This window comes from Chiloscyllium punctatum, chromosome 4 (genome assembly GCF_047496795.1).
Source record: "Chiloscyllium punctatum isolate Juve2018m chromosome 4, sChiPun1.3, whole genome shotgun sequence".
Lineage (NCBI taxonomy): Eukaryota > Metazoa > Chordata > Chondrichthyes > Orectolobiformes > Hemiscylliidae > Chiloscyllium > Chiloscyllium punctatum.
This window is the reverse complement of record NC_092742.1, coordinates 50,941,754-50,956,428: the sequence shown is the minus strand read 5'-3', so window position 1 is coordinate 50,956,428 and position 14,675 is coordinate 50,941,754. Positions and strand designations below refer to the sequence as shown.

The following is a 14,675-nucleotide window of genomic DNA, read 5'->3' as shown; positions in this document are numbered from 1 at the left end:
GACTGGAGGTTGGCAAACGTGGTGTCACTATTTAAGAAGGGTGGTAAAGACAAGAGAGGAAACTATAGACCGGTGAGCCTGACCTCGGTGGTGGGCAAGTTGTTGGAGGGAATCCTGAGGATTAGGATGTACATGTATTTGGAAAGGCAAGGACTGATTCGGGATAGTCAACATGGCTTTGTGCGTGGGAAATCATGTCTCACAAACTTGATTGAGTTTTTTGAAGAAGTAACAAAGAAGAGAGGGCAGAGCAGTAGATATGGTCTATATGGTCTTCAGCAAGGCATTCGACAAGATTCCCCATGGGAGACTGATTAGCAAGGTTAGATCTCACGGAATACAGGGAGAACTAGTCATTTGGATACAGAACTGGCTCAAAGGTAGAAGACAGAGGGTGGTGGTGGAGGGTTGTTTTTCAGACAGGAGACCTGTGACCAGTGGAGTGCCATAAGGATCGGTGCTGGGCCCTCTACTTTTTGTCATTTACATAAATGATTTGGATGCGAGCATAAGAAGTATAGTTAGTAAGTTTGCAGATGACACCAAAATTTGAGGTGTAGTGGACAGCGAAGAGGGTTACCTCAGATTACAACAGGATCTGGACCAGATGGGCCAATGGGCTGAGAAGTGGCAGATGGAGTTTAATTCAGATAAATGTGAGGTGCTGCATTTTGGGAAAGAAAATCTTAACAGGACTTATACACTTAATGGTAAGGTCCTAGGGAGTGTTGCTGAACAAAGAGACCTTGGAGTGCAGGTTCATAGCTCCTTGAAAGTGGAGTCGCAGGTAGACAGGATAGTGAAGAAGGCGTTTGGTATGCTTACCTTTATTGTTCATAGTATTGGGTACATGAGTTGGGAGGTCATGTTGCAGCTGTACTGGACATCGGTTAGGCCACTATTGGAATATGGCGTGCAATTCTGGTCTCCTTCCTATCGGAAAGATGTTGTGAAAATTGAAAGGGTTCAGAAAAGATTTACAAGGATGTTGCCAGGGTTGGAGGATCTGAGCTACAGGGAGAGGCTGAACAGGCTGGGGCTGTTTTCCCTGGACCGTCAGAGGCTGAGGGGTGACCTTATAGAGGCTTACAAAATTATGAGGGGCATGGATAGGATAAATAGACAAAGTCTTTTCCCTGGGGTCGGGGAGTCCAGAACTAGAGGGCATAGGTTTAAGGTGAGAGGGGTAAGATATAAAAGAGACCTAAGGGGCAATGTTTTCACGCAGAGGGTGGTACGTGTATGGAGTGAGCTGCCAGAGGATGTGGTGGAGGCTGGTACAATTGCAACATTTAAGAGGCATTTGGATGGGTATATGAATAGGAAGAGTTTGGAGGGATATGGGCCGGGTGCTGGCAGGTGGGACTAGATTGGGTTGGGATATCTAGTCGGCATGGACGGGTTGGACCGAAGGGTCTGTTTCCATGCTGTACATCTCTATGACTCTATAACCACCAAACTATTCTAATCCCATTTTCTAGCAAAATGTAGCATTCATAGTACAGGATGGAAAATTAGGGGTTGCTGCAGAGTTTAAATCCAGCAGCACTGTAAAGGGGTAGTTTATGCAAGCAAGAAGCTTTTTCTTTGCTAAATTCACAATATCTGAAATTAGTTCAGCAGTGAAAAGAACATTCTGTTTTTTCTCTGGTGCACTGAAATAAATTCTGCCACAGGGGCTGAAGCATAGAGAAATCTCGATTTAGAAAGGAGCATTCAACCAATACATAATCTTTACAATGCAAAGGCAGGAAGTAGCTAGCAGCAAAATAACATGGTAACTGTATCAAGAGATTTAATGCAACATTGGAAGAAATTTACCAGTTTCACCAAGTTAGCTATGTGGAAGAGACTATTACTATTTTCCAGTGATGCAGTGTACTATGCATATATACAGTTATACCTACCTTCTCTTCAAAATGTCTTCAAATACTTTAAAGCTTGTCATAAAGTGTCCACTGTGCTGCACTGTTACCTTATGGGATTGTTCTATTACTTGAGTTCTTGCATGTTTCAGTCGCAAGATACTTTTTCCAAGTAATATAGCTAAATGATACATAAGGTAGCAGTCCACTCACTACCCTCAAATCGTTCTCTTCACTGTTGATACTCAGTATCAACAGTATCTACAAGATGCAATGCAACTACTCATCAAGGCTCCTTTCAATAGTACCTTCCAAACCCACAACTTTGAACACCTAGAAAGGCAAGAGCAACAGCTGCATGGGAACATAACCAACTTCAAAATCCCTTCCAGGCCACACATCATCCTAATGTGGAAACAGATTGATGATCCTTCAACATTGCAAGGTCAAAATCGTGGAACTTCTTCACAAATAGCACTATGGGTGAAGTTATATCGAAACACAGAAGATAGGAGCAGGAGTAGGCCATTTGACCCCTCAAGTTTGCTCCAGCATTCAATACGATACACCACAAGAGCAGCAGCAGTTCAACAAGGCATCACACCATCACCAGGAGAATTAGGGATGGGCAATAAATAGCCAGCCAGATATGTAACACTTTGAAAAAGCAACCTCTCTCCTCATTCTAGCCCTAATGCTGCTTGCAGAAGAAGACAACACATAGCAATGGGATGAAAAAAAATGCACAAGAGTAAATCCCATTAACCTTCATTTGAGTGTCACAAAGGAGGCTAGAAATGGAGAAGTAAGGTAACTGCCCGCAGCTTAGGACTTTTGTTCAATATTGTTTTCTTTACCCCTAAAGGCTAAATCTCTTTCCAAATGTAATATTTCCCTTAATCAAAACTGATTTATACATATGTATACATTTTTACATTTTATGCACACTATTTATACATTTCTATAAGTGCAATCCAAACCTAACATGGACCTCCTTATTTAGTTCTAATGATCTAATTTTCTAATTCTAACTATGCCAGCAAATTATTTTTATTTCTAACCCTTATGGTCTCTGCCAGTCATTACTGCAACCTATTTCTCTGTACCAACATAAGGAATGCCCAACTTCAAAAACATTGTTGTAAGGTAGATAATCATATAATTGCTCAGGACAGCAACAAATCCACATTCTTCTGCTCACCATCTCCATTGTCTCAAATTCATAACCAGACTACTATTGCAACAATAATTCAGGTATCTGAGCTGCCCAATCACTGCACACAAACAGAATACACAGTTTCAGGTTTAAATTTGTCATGTACTAAGTGTACACACAGCAAGCAGTCCTGTCAAGCATCAGAATTGGTTTTAGAAAGTATTGCACAATATTATAGGCATGATACACTGAAATTGCATGAAATGCATCCTTGAATTAAGTCAGTATATTTTTTATTTGCTCATGGAGTATGAATGTCACTGGCCGGTCCAACAATTATTGCCTGCCTCTAGTTGCCTTTAAAAAGATAATAGTTGCCTCCTTGAACTGCTGCTGTCCATGTGCTGTAGGTAGATCTACGATGCTTTTACGGAGAGAGTTGCAGCAATTTGCAATTGCTGATCCAATGGCTTTAAAGAACGGCAATATATTTCTACGTCAGGAGTGGCTTGGAGGAGGACTTGCAGGTGGTGATGTTCCCATATATCTACTGCTCTTATCCTTCCATGTGGTAGTGGCTGTGGGTTTGGAAGGTTCTCTCAAAGGATCTTTGGTGAATTAGGGTGTACAATGGGGATTACAAGGCGCATAACCTGAGATACTCCATAACAAGGTTCTCAAAAAGGCTGGAGTGGCATAAGCTATCAAAGACTAAGGCTAACGGATAGTTCTGTAGGAACATAAGCATATAACTCCTTAGAATGTAAAGATAAATCAGTTATTGGGAAAATGTTAGAATCTATTTTAAAGGATGTAATAGTAGATCATTTAGATCTTAGATCAAATGAAATGTTGGCTTTTGTTTCAAAGGAAATGGAGTATAAAAGCAAGAAGATTTTATTAAAACAATACAAGGCATTAATCAGACTACAACTGGAATACTGTGAACAGTTTTAACTCCCTAAACTAAAGAAAGAAATACTGACATTGGAGGCAGCCCAGAAAAGGTTGACTAGATTGACATCAGGTATATAGAGACCATTTTATAAGATTCGATTAGATTAGATTACTTACAGTGTGGAAACAGGCCCTTTGGCCCATCAAGTCCACACCGACCTGCCAAAGAGCAACCCACCCAGATCCATTCCCCTACATTTACCCCTTCAACAAACACTGTAGGTTAATTTAGCATGGCCAATTCACCTAACCATCTTTGGACTGTGGGAGGAAACCGGAGCACCTGGAGGAAACCCATGCAGACACAGGGAGAATGTGCAAACTCAGCACAGACAGTTGCCCGAGGTGGGAATTGAACCCAGGTCCCTGGCGCTGTGAGGCAGCAGTGCTAACCACTGTGCCGACCCATCACTTAGATATATTCAAATCATGAGATGCCTAGACAAAGCAGACAAGGAGAAACTGATCCCATTCAAAGGGATTGAGAATAAGAGGACACAGACAAGTAATAGCAAAAAGTAGGTTGGACTTGTACTCATTGGAATTTGGAAGAATAAGAGGTAATCTTATTGAAAAGTACAAGGATCTCAGGGGACTTGACAAGGTAGATGTCGAGAGATGGTTTCTCCTTGTCGGAGAATCTAGTACAACAGAACATACATTTCAGAATGGGGGGGGGGGCACACAATTGAGACAGGCTCGAGGAGGAACTACTTCTCTCAGAGGGCAATGAATCTGTGGAATTGTTTACTTCAGAGGGCTGTTGAGGCTGGGATATTCAAGGCTGAGACAGACAGATTTTTATCAACAAGGGAGTTAAGGATTTAGAGAAAAAGCAGACATATGCAGTTGTGGATTATCAGATTCAAAGGTTTCAGTTGGAGGCCAGGTCAGAAGATCTGGCCTTTCCACCAAGGAAAATTCCAGTGGAGATAGAAATACAGTGGGATTCTTCCAACATCCTGCCGATTTCAGTTCCCTGCCTGTCCCCAGTTCCAGCAGCTCCAGGGCTGGAAGATTGTTCCTATACAACAGGACATGATCTGTTTTATTTTGGCTCAGAGGAGAAAACAACTTATTCTGAAATGCATGCAAGATTCTGATTGAGCTCACTGTAAAGTTCCCTCTACAACTCAATAAATTAGTGACACTCATTATTAAAATGGACGGATAACAATAGTTTGGAGAATTGAATGTGTCTGGAAACTGTGGAATTGTACTCCATTAAAGAGTTATACCTTCAGGAAACAATGAAAATCGGTGACAAAAACTGATATGGCATTTCACATATTAAATGTTCTTTTACTGTGAGATGGAAAGCTTTCTTTTAAAAAGAAATGAGTCCATCTGGATTAGCAACACACCTGTTTAGTATACATTGGAATTGTTGCCGGTTGGATGTTTCCTCTTTTCTTATGTTCCTTGTGATACAAAAGCTGCTGAAAAGATATTAAAAGAAAGGAGGGCCAGCACAGGGTCTGTCAGTTGATGATAATAAAGTCAGGTGATTTCAGACTTTTTGAATGATTTGAAGTTAAAGCATAAATGCCAATACTAAATTCTGATTTTAAGAAAGTGACGTGGCACTGAAAACATGCATGTACCTTAGGTTTACAGTAGTCAGTTTTAACTTCTTTTTAATCTATTTTTCTAATCAAACTGGTCAGACATATTATTACACACTTCCGATAGCTGGGCCTCCTGATCCAGGGGAAGGGACACTACCACTGCACTACTACCACCAATCACTTCTAGATTTTGAGCGAAATCCTAAGTAACCTTAAAAAGCAAGTCAGATTTATCTTACAATGTGGCATTTTCTTCCAAAGGAATATTTATGCTAACTCAATTGTAACAGTCATTTCCTGTAATTCCTATCTATTCAAAAGAAAGTACCATTACAGTATTTGACTTCTGTGACTAGAAAATAATGATTTAAATAGATAATCTATGTATGTGTATATGTAATCACTGCCAGAAGATGACAACTTTTAATAAATTTGACATTAATTATGAAGAAAGCCATAGAATAAAATATTGCTGGCTTTAAGTAAGATGAACATGACTGATATGTATTAATATTTTGAAGGGCAGTTACATTGCTGAGAGTGAACTGAAAGTGCACACAGTCAGAAGACAGACAGCCCACTAAAATTGAAATAAGCTAACTCTTCTGGTAAGGAACTGTGTGAAAATTGGAATGAAAAATTGTTTCTGAAAAAACAATAGACTTAACAGATTCAATTAACAGAGAAAGTGAGGACTGCAGATGCTGGAGATTTGAGTCGAGTGTGTGGTGCTGGAAAAACACAGGTCAGGAAGCATCTGAGAAGCAGGAGAATAAATGTTTCGGGCAAGAGCCTTTCATGACGAATGAGGCTACTGAGCCGAGGAGGCAGAGAGATAAATGGGAGGGGGAGTGGGGCTGGGTTACCTATCACACTCTCAGCTACCTTCCCCCCACCCCAACTCCCCCTCCCATTTATCTCTCTACCCCCTCAGCTCACAAGCCACATTCCTGATGAAGGGCTCTTGCCTGAAACATTGATTCTCCTGCTCTTCAGATGCTGCCTGACCTGCTGTGCTTTTCCAGCACCACACTCTTAACAGATACAATGTTATCCACTGCACCATGCAGCACAGTGCTACCTGGGAGGGGAGGGGGGAATCAACGTAAAGATGTCGACAATTGCTGGAAATGGGAAGATTCAATGAATGGAAAGCTGTCCACAGAAGTAACTTGGGGGTTGAGGATATGTGTTGTCTTCACAGAGCCATAACAGTTCACAGTACAAAAGGACATCATGTAAACCATTGTAACTTTGCCAGTTCATTACTTGAGCACTCCAAAATGCATTTCACTGTCCTACTCTCTCACATAACCCTGGAAGCTCTCCAGCTTCCATGTACTTACTCTCCAGCTTCTACGTACTTAAAGTAATTTATATATTAAAAGAAGGCCCTTATCTGCTCTCTGTGAAACCAGAAAATAAGTCAGCTGGCCAACGAGGAGAATTTTTTAAAAAAAACTTGTTTCCCTACCCTGCCTCTTCCTATTTACCAACATTCTTAGAATGCATCCAGAACGTTTTCATAGTAATTTGCATGATCAGAAGAATGAATACTGGACCGAATTGTGGGAATGAAAGGGTAGGAAAAGAACTTAAAAGTAGGAGAACGCTTGGGAAATAATGACTGCAGCCTAATTAGATAGAAAATAGATAAAGAATCAAAAGTAAAGATGTCAGAGTGGAGATTGGCTAATTACACTGCAACAAAGGGACATAGCCTAGATTTCTGTTTCTTTTCTTATTTAAAAAAAGCTCTAATTTTAACATGGCAAATGAAACAGCAACCAATAATATTTAAACACAACTTGGATAAGGTTTGGGCTCAATGCATTTTAACGTCAAAGGCTTGGATAAATAGAGAGGGGGATTTAAAAAAGACGTAAGTAGAGAGATGATTAAACAACTCTACAAAATATGAAAAACACAGAAGGAATACATAAATGAAACTGCAAAAAAGCAATAAAGGCAGCAGAAATAAATAATGATGGTCAATATGCAGGGAAATAGTACTTTCATGCAAAGGATAATTTTAAAAAAAGACAGACATGAAGAGAATCATCCAGTAATAAAGAGTGAAAGATTGCTAGAGGTGTTTAACGAATAATTTGCTTTGGTTTTTACAAACCAATACAAAAATGGGACTGTAGGAATAAGCAATAGCAATTTGACAGAATTGGTATCACAGATATTTTCAAAGAATGTTGCATCCAAATAACTATATCTTGTAGAAGTTTAAGGGTAATCCTATATCAGTAAGGCTGATGCAACATGTTTGGTTAATGTTATGAATTTTCCTATTTATCTTTAAAGTCAGTGGAGAAGCTAGGAGAGATAATTCCACAGCATGATCACTAGTTGGCTGAATCAACAAGAAGGTAAGGTTTGGAGAAGAAAAGAATGTTCTTCATAAATGACTCAAACACAACAAAGAGAAATTTAAATTAAAATGTTAAGGAACTGGGAGTCAATATAGGTCAGCAATGACAGGAGTGTTACATGAATGGGCTTACTGCATGATCAGCAGAGCTTTCATGGAGGTTGAAAAAGGCACAACTTGAAGCAGAGTTGAGGAATCTCGTGCAAGTGATTGATCTTTTTGATGGCTAGGATACAAGGTCAAAAACTCAGCTGGCCTTGAATAAGGTGCCAAAGTTGGAAACAGTGTGTTTCATACTGAAACAATGGCTGGGGAATGAGGGAATCAGTGGGAGGTGTACAGAATTTATAACCCATATCTAGATGCAATAATTTGTGGATTATCTAGAACTGAACCTCAGATTGGCAGGTAGCCCTGGCAAAAGGTCATCAGCTAAAATGTTAACTTTTTCCCATGTCACAGATGCTACCAGACAGTACTTCCAAAATTTTCGAAGTACTTCAGATCTCAGATGATCAGTGTGACAACACAGAAGGATGTGTCAGTGTACCTAATAACAAAATAATCTTTTAGCCTGGAACAACAAAATTAAAGATTTTTTTTTTCAAAGTAGAGATGGGACTAGCAATATAGGTGCCTGACCTCCTGTGGCAACCAGGGACCAGATTTTCCTCACATAATAACTAACAAATACAAGGTCAACTGTGATTTATTTCCCCAGATGTTTCTATTCTAAGAAACAGTATAATGATCGCAAGTCACTCACTGAACTGATAGTGACCTAAAAGGAAAAATGTAAAATAAAAGCTAAAAGCAGTTTATTCCCAGCAGAGGGTAAAACTTGCAATGCAACCTGTAATGGACAAAGCCAGAGGACTCCAGTAAATGTTTTTTTTCAGCACCATCCAGTCATGATGCAGCAAAAGTCTTTAGTTAAACATCATCTACCATCAAAACAAGTCTTCATTTTAAATGAAAACATCAGCATGTTTAGTAGACATGGTGCTAAATATAAGTCAGTCCCTTGGTTTAATTGACCAGTGAAGTGCTTTGGAAATAATATCCCTAATATTGCAATAATCACTGCCCTTAATCAACCCCAATATAAAACCAGGAATTCCTTAATGAAGATGAGACATAATCAAATTTGTTGTTGTTGTGTCGCCATAGTCTTACCAGACCATACGAGCTGCTCTCTCATTAGAGAGAAGCGACTGGTGGTGATTTAACCTGAAGGCTACCAGACCTCTGGCAACGGAAGAGGTTGAGGAGAAGAGTCCTCCACGCTGTTGGCATCACAGTGCTCTGTAAACCAACAATCCAACCAACTGAGCTCAGCCAATTCCCAATCAAATTTAGTCAATATAGGGCAAGATTACTTTTGCTTGCCACAGTGATTCAGTGTAATGCTGGCTGGAGGAACAGTATCTCATTTTCCACTTCCACATTTTACAGACTTTTGTGCTCAGCACGGAGTTCAACAACTTCAGATTATGAACGCTGTCTTCATGTTGATTAATTCTCCTTCCCCTTCCTCCACATCCCCTACCATCTTGTCTGTATGGGTTTCCTCTCGAGGGAGTTGACCCATACCTTTCATGACTCTTCATTCATTTCTTCTTTGCTACCAGTAGCATTCCTTTACCAGTTGTTTCAATTGCTCCTCCTTCCCCCTTTTCCTGCAGCATAAAATCCATCACTTTTCCAGGCCTTTTGGCTCTGAAGTAGAGTCACATTGTATTTTGAAATGTTAACTCTATTTCATTCTCCACAGATATTCTTTTCCAGCAATTAGTTTGTAATTTAGTGCTAATTCACTATCACTTCTCTTCCAAAACCACCTATCATAAAGAAGTTCTGCACTTCTCCCCAGTGGGATTTATATTAGAATCTTTCAGCTTGTTCACACTCATTGCTGTCTAGTTCCATTCTAGAATCTGATAAGGGGTTCACCAAAATTTGTTTTCATAACCACATCTCTTTCTTCAGTGACTGCCTTTAGCTGCGTCATACTCACATGCAACATAATTGAATTTCCATCCTTCATCTAAATTGGATTTTAAGCGTCTTCACAACATATTAAAAGCTTCATGTGTAACTGCCTCACTGCATTATGAGATGCACATTCTGTCTCCGTCAGCACCACCTCACAACTATCTCAAAACTATCCTGGCCCCCAGTTTCATTTTATCATTCATTTCATTTAATGCCTTAACAAGGAACATTCTCCCTTTTAGAGTAATAAGGAACGCCAGCTCCAACAACTCACAGGTACTGATGCCCTATTGGATCCTTCCTCTCCTCTTCATCCATCTGACCACATCCACTCTTCTCATTCCACTTCTGTGTTATGTATTTATTTTTATCCAATGACCATCTACACCCTGATGCTGAAAAATCTGTGTTCAACAACAGACTTTATTTTATCACTCACATCCCGCCTCAATGGATTTTGGGCATGACAGTGAATTCTTCTTCAACCATCCTCATCTTCATGCCCACTTCTCTGGGCAGGAATCCTCTACCTACTCCATGACAACTAAGTCTACAGGTGATCAGGATAACATATGCAAACTATCAGTGGAGCCTAGGATCTATAGTAAGACAATATAATAACACTTAAGATCATTTTGCAATGTGATATTGAAGGACAAATAAAAATGAATGTCACTGCTGTTTACCTGTACCATCTGGGCTTAAATTGCCAGAGAGGAGTGCAGCGTGGCGTAGGCAGCCAGGACTACAGACATTTGTAAAGAATATAAGACCAAGAAGGGTTCCTCATAACTGTGTAGTCCTTATTTCTCTTCATTTTTGTGTTTGTTATGCAGAAGTCTTCAAACCAATGGGCTGAGGAGTGGCGGATGGAGTTTAATTTAGATAAATGCAAGGTGCTGCATTTTGGGAAAGCAAATCTTAGCAGGACTTATACACTTAATGGTAAGGTCTTAGGGAGTGATGCTGAACAAAGAGACCTTGGAGTGCAGGTTCATAGCTCCTTGAAAGTAGAGTCGCAGGTAGATAGGGCAGTGAAAAAGGCATTTAGTATGCTTTCCTTATTGGACAGAGTATTGACTACAGCAGTTGGGAGGTCATGCTGTGGTGTACAGGATGTTGGTTAGGCCACTTTTGGAATATTGCATGCAATTCTGGTCTCCTTCCTATCGGAAGGATGTTGTGAAACTTGAAAGGGTTCAGAAAAGATTTACAAGATGTTGCCAGGGTTGGAGAATTTGAGCTATAGAGAGAGGTTGAATAGGTGGGGGAGTCCAGAACTCGAGGGCACAGGTTTAGGGTGAGAGGGGAAAGATATAAGAGAGACCTAAGGACCAACATTTTCAGGCAGAGAATGATGCGTACGTAGATTGGGCTGCCAGAGGAAATGATAGAGGCTAGTACAATTGCAACATTTAAAAGGCATCTGGATGGGAATACGAATGGGAAGGGTTTGGAGGGGTATGGTCCAGGGGCTGGCAGGTGAGTCTAGATTGGGTTGGGATATCTGATTAGCATGGACAAGTTGGAATGAAGGGCCTTTTCCATGCTGTACATCTCTATGACTCTAAATACACTAAGGCGCTGAACGGAAAAACTGCTCCCTTATTTGGTTTAAAGTCAAGCCCTTGGACAGGTTATTAAGAAAATTCACAAAAATGATACAAGGGACAAGAAGCTTTAATTAGGGGAAGTGACTAGAGAAATTGGAGTTTAGAGTGTAGTGCTGGAGAAGCACAGGAGGTCAGGCAACATCTGAGGAGCAGGAGAATCGATGTTTCAGGCATAACCCCTTCATCAGGGCATAAGTCTTATGGATCTTAATTTGGGTTCCCTGTTTATTATCAACAACAAAATGAAAGAAGAATTTAGAAGTTTTTATTTTACTCAGATTGCTGTTTTGGTATAGAATGTCCCACCAGAAACAATCGTGGAAATAGAAATGTTTACCGTGCTCAATAAATTGAGTAGAAAGCGATCTGGGGCTAACAGCAGAACATTAACTTTCATTTGCCAATTGGATGGATCAACACTAGGATGAAAAAATGAACAGAATACTTTAATATGCAGAATTGTAAAACATAAATCTACACAATACTGGATTAGTGGTGCTGGAAGAGCACAGCAGTTCAGGCAGCATCCAACGAGCAGCGAAATCGACGTTTTGGGCAAAAGCCCTTCATCAGGAATAAAGGCAGTGAGCCTGCTTCAGGCTCACTGCCTTTATTCCTGATGAAGGGCTTTTGCCCAAAACGTCGATTTCGCTGCTCGTTGGATGCTGCCTGAACTGCTGTGCTCTTCCAGCACCACTAATCCAGTATTTGGTTTTCAGCATCTGCAGTCATTGTTTTTACCTCATATATCTATACAAGCCTTCCTCAGACTTTGCAATGCATTAGTCAGGCCACAGTAAAGCACATCATATTAAATTTTTTTTAGATTAGATTAGATTACTTACAATGTGGAAACAGGCCCTTCGGCCCAACAAGTCCACACCGCCCCGCCGAAGCGCAACCCACCCATACCCTTACATCTACCCCTTACCTAACACTACGGGCAATTTAGCATGGCCAATTCACCTGACCTGCACATCTTTGTAGTGTGGGAGGAAACCGGAGCACCCGGAGCAAACCCACGCAGACACGGGGAGAATGTGCAAACTCCACACAGAGAGTCACCTGAGGCGGGAACTGAACCCGCGTCTCTGGCGCTGTGAGGCAGCAGTGCTAACCACTGTGCCACTGTGCCGCCCACAATTGTTTAATCAGTTCAACACAAAAGAAACCAAGAATTGGAAAGGATACGGAAAGGACAATATGCTGAAGTTGGTAAATTATGAGATAAGAATAAAGAAGCTTGATATTCAATATCTGGGGAAAAAATGCCTAAAGGTGTACCTCAAGGTTAACGAAACACTTAAGTGATCTCAATAACATTAAGATTTTAATTTTAATTCAAGGCAAGAAAGTATTAGAGAACAACAATAAAAATTAATTTTCAGAAACTGAATATTTGTTGAGAGTTTGAAGTAATTTGTTAGCTGAACAATTGTGGCTTAAACATTTGAGATTGTTAACAAATCAGAGTTGAAGTTTTGATGTAAGAGTTAGGTTACTAAAGGAAAAACTGTTTCTTAATCCTAACTTCATCTATATTCATATGTCATCAGAGATTAAATATTGCGATGCAAACAAGAATTTTAAATATTCTATGCAGTTCATTACAACTGCAATGTTAGAAATTCAAGTAACTGGGCATAAGCAGTTTACTTAATTTTGACAGCCTATTTCCTAATCTTTGTAATCTCAGTTTCCACAATAACTGCCCCCTTTAGAAAAAAAATGCAGTTTATTATTGTGGAAGAAGAACACACAACACGTTTCTATTTTGACAGTAATAGTACTCAAGTTCTGCTGGCTAAGTCATTTATTTCCTACGTCAAGTTAATGAATCTATTCTAATAGTATACAAAGGATGAATAGTAATAAAATACTGAGAATAGATAAACCTGGCTTTTTCTACCTAACCCTTCCATTTTTGAGACTTTGCATTGTTTATGCTATCCAACCCATATTCTGCTTCCTTTAAAGTATCTGTAAATGCTTGTAATTCCATCCACATTAAATTATGGCTATTTAAAAAATCTTAAATAGCTTATTGGACAAGTGCACATCATTATTTAGTAGTAAGCTAAAGAACCCATTCTTGATTTCTGGTCTGTACTGTGTTACAATATAATTGACCTCACTGTGCCTGAACTCTAACATTATTTTCTACTAACTCCTATCCAGAGATTCCAAAGCAAAGTTTATATGTATCTGCACAGCATGTGGCGCTCTTATGACTGAATAGCCCGACTCCATGTTGACTCAGATATGAAAGATGGATAAGTAGGCAAAATTCTGTCTGACTGCCACTAACCCCAACACTATATTACAGCTGAATCAGTGCTTTCAGTTGGATAAAAGACAGTTAGTCTTTTTCAATAATTTGAATCTACCAGATCAAGGAGAGTACAGTTTTCTACATAACATGATTGTGTAAAGAATACATAGAAGAAAATAAATTTATTTTTAAAAATGGGATACAAACTTACCAAACTATGGGAATCATAGTCCAATGATTTGCACATACATATGATCCAGTAATTTGAATTCTTTAACTGAGGAATTCATTTCTGCTTGTGTATATTAGAAAAGACATAGCATTCGGAGAATGTACAAGAGTTTACTTTTATTACTTATGTTTTATTATTGTGACAAGTCAGTTCCTAGAATTGGATAATTAACCAAATACTTGCTACAAATTACTGTTACTATGTACATATCAGCTGTACATCTGACATTACTGGAACTGACACTGTAAACTACAATAAGTGATATGTAACTTCTGATAATTGTTGTGGTTGGTATATATACCATACAGATTACTGCTGAAAGAAGTATAGAATTTAGTACTGAATGTATGAAATAATGTGATTTTTAGTCAGTATCTTGGCTGTAAAAATGTATTCATTTCTCATTATTATGGTTCTTTTATTGTCCATAAACATTTAAGTATGGGTTAAATTACACTGTTAAATCTGTTCTGCTTCACAAGTTCCAGCATTTTTGTTTTGCTTTCTTTAAGCTTATTTTTTTTCTTAGTCTTAGAATTCTTGTAACAGCTATCATTCCTCTTCCTGAACTTCTGTCTTTTCTATAGTTACCAACATTTTTTTCTCACTTGGAGACACACCCCAATATTTTCACAGG

The 14,675-nt window shown here is 39.3% G+C and overlaps 1 protein-coding gene across 2 annotated transcripts in view; it reads right to left on the bottom strand.

Annotated features, from left to right (window-relative positions):
* The window catches only part of atl1 (atlastin GTPase 1), a 60,309-nt gene that overhangs the window by 33,481 nt on the left and 12,153 nt on the right, over positions 1-14,675 (bottom strand). The window lies entirely within an intron of this gene.